The following is a 3000-nucleotide window of genomic DNA, read 5'->3' on the forward strand; positions in this document are numbered from 1 at the left end:
GCCATTTGAGCTATGGAAAGGTTGAAAACCTAGTTTGAATCACATACGCATTTGGGGTTGTCCTGCTGAAGTTCGGGTTTATAATCCACAAGAAAGGAAGTTGGACCCAAGGACGATAAGTGCCTATTTTATCAGCTATGCAGAAAAATCTAAGGGTTACAGATTTTATTGTCCCTCCCATTCAAGTAAAATAGTTGAATATAGAAATGCAAGATTTTTAGCTCTTAAATTTGTTGAGAATGATAATGTTTGTCAAACCTCTCCATGTACAAGAGTGATTGTTCAATACAATTTCCATATAGATAGGGTCAATGTAGAACAATCTATTACTAATGTTCCACATCATGAAGATAATATTCAAGTAGATCATATGGTGGAGGATCAAACTCTTCATAATGAAAATATTGTTCAAGAACATATTGCTCAAGAGCAACTTCAAGAAAAGGGAGAACCTATTATGCCACCACCTTTACAAGAGGTTGATGATGCAACATTAAGAAGATCAACAAGAATTAGAAAACCTGCAATTTCTAGTGACTATGTAGTGTATCTTGCTGAGTCTGACTATGATGTTTGTGATGACAATGACCCAACGACATTTTCACAAGCAATGGAAAGTCGTAATTCTAATTTCTGGCTAGATGCCATGAAGGATGAAATGAATTCTATGGCGGATAACCAAGTTTGGGATCTTGTAGAATTGCCTGATGGAGAAAATGCCATTGGCTGTAAATGGGTCTTTAAGACCAAGAAGGATTCATTAGGCAATATTGAGCGCTACAAGGCTCGACTTGTTGCCAAAGAATTTACTCAAAAGGAAGGAGTTGACTACAGGAAAACTTTTTCTCTTGTTTCAAAGAAAGACTCTTTTCGCATCATTATGGCATTGGTAGCACACTTTGACATGGAATTTCATCAAATAGATGTGAAAACAGCTTTCCTTAATGGAGATTTGGAAGAAGAGGTCTATGTGAGACAACCCGAAGGGTTTATCTCAAGTGCTGGTAAGGAGTTAGTTTGCAAGCTTAAGAGAGCAATGCATGGTCTTAAGCAGGCTTCCCGATAGTGGTATTTGAAGTTTCACAATGTGGTTTCTTCATTTGGGTTCATTGAGAATATTTTTGCTCAATGTATATATCACAAGGTTAGTGGGAGTAAGATCATATTTCTCATCTTATATGTAGATGATATTTGCTTGCAACAAATGATTTAGGGTTGTTACATGAAGTGAAACAATTTTTCTCTAGACATTTTGATATGAAAGATATGGATGATGCATCTTATGTCATTGGCATAAAGATTCATAGAGATAAACATAAAGAAATTTTAGGTTTATCTCAAGAAGCCTATATTAATAAAGTTCTTGAAAGGTTTAAAATGCAAAATTGTTCACCAAGTGTTGCACCTATTATGAAAGGTTACAAATTCTGCTTAGATCAATGTCCCAAAATGAACTTGAAAAGAAACAGATACAAAATATTCCTTATGCTTCAGCCGTTGGAAGCCTAATGTATGCTCAAGTCTGTACAAGACCTGACATTACTTTTGCTGTTAGCATGTTAGGAAGATATCAAAGTAATCCAGGAATTATCCATTGGAGAGCTACAAAGAAGGTCTTAAGGTACCTTCAAGGGACCAAGGATTTCATGCTTACATTATAGACGAACCGACAATTTGAAAATTGTTGGATACTCAGATTCAGACTTGGCGGGATGTGTTGATTCCAGGAAGTCAACGTCATGATACATCTTTATACTTGCTGATGGAGCAGTATCTTGAAAGAGTGCAAAACAATCACTTGTAGCCACTTTTACCATGGAAGCCGAGTTTATTGCTTGTTTTGAGGCTACATCACAAGGTGTTTGGTTAAAAATTTAATCTCTGGTTTTAAGATTATGGATTGTATCTCTAGACCATTGAAAATATATTGTGACAATTCAGCTCTGTATGTATGGCTAAGAATAATAGAAGTAGTAGTCGAAGTAAGCACATCGATATTAAGTACTTAGCCATTAAAGACCGAGTTAGGTCTAATGAGGTACAGATAGAGCATATTAGTACTAAACAGATGATAGCTGATCCTTTGACAAAAGACATGCCACCAGGATTGTTTAGGGATCATGTTATTAATTAGTATGGGTTTATGTTCTGTAACGTCACTTATATGACTTATATATGTTATATCATATGACATATTTGGATATAAAACTCTTATTATTGTTTGTTTTCCATTTGGTTAGTATATATACGCATACATGATTGAGAATGATAAATAAAATTCAGTGAAGGACCTAGAATAAGCATTGGGCTTATTACTACAGAAATACCACATGAAGAGTTTATTCAATTAGGAGATGTTGCATTATAATACATAGAATGTAATACTCGATTAATGAAATTGTGATTCCATCTAAATTTATGATTCAAGAATTAAAAATTTTCAAATTAAATCAAAGAATTTATTGGCACTAACCGGAGGTACGTTACTGATTTTATAGAATATCTAACATCAAGTTGAGTTTTCAATCTTGATTTAACTAGTATCCAAATTGAACTTATACTTTAATTGGAGAAAGAAGTATGTTGACATAAAATCAAGTTCTCCAAAATTAATTAGATGTAAATAAATATTCCGTCTTCAAAACAAAATCTTGATTTAAACAACACTGAAATTGCACTAATACTTGAGTTAGTAAAAGAAGTATATATGTCGCAAGATAAACTCAAGGTATCCAAAATTAATTGGATGTAAAATATTCCTTCTTTTAAAAAGAAAAAAAAATCGCGCGTTGGTAGAACACATAAACCATGTCGACACACAAAGCTGACCATTTTGGGAGCTCTATTAGCTTCAACCTTAATTCCAAGTAAGCCGCAAGCCTTTCGGTAAGAGATTTTGAAAAGGTATTTGGTTTTTTAAGTAAGATTTTTGAAAACATAAATACATACTTTTTAAGGTATTTGTGCTAGTAATTTTTAAAAAATAGAGATATTTTTAAA

This window comes from Arachis ipaensis, chromosome B05 (genome assembly GCF_000816755.2).
Source record: "Arachis ipaensis cultivar K30076 chromosome B05, Araip1.1, whole genome shotgun sequence".
NCBI lineage: Eukaryota > Viridiplantae > Streptophyta > Magnoliopsida > Fabales > Fabaceae > Arachis > Arachis ipaensis.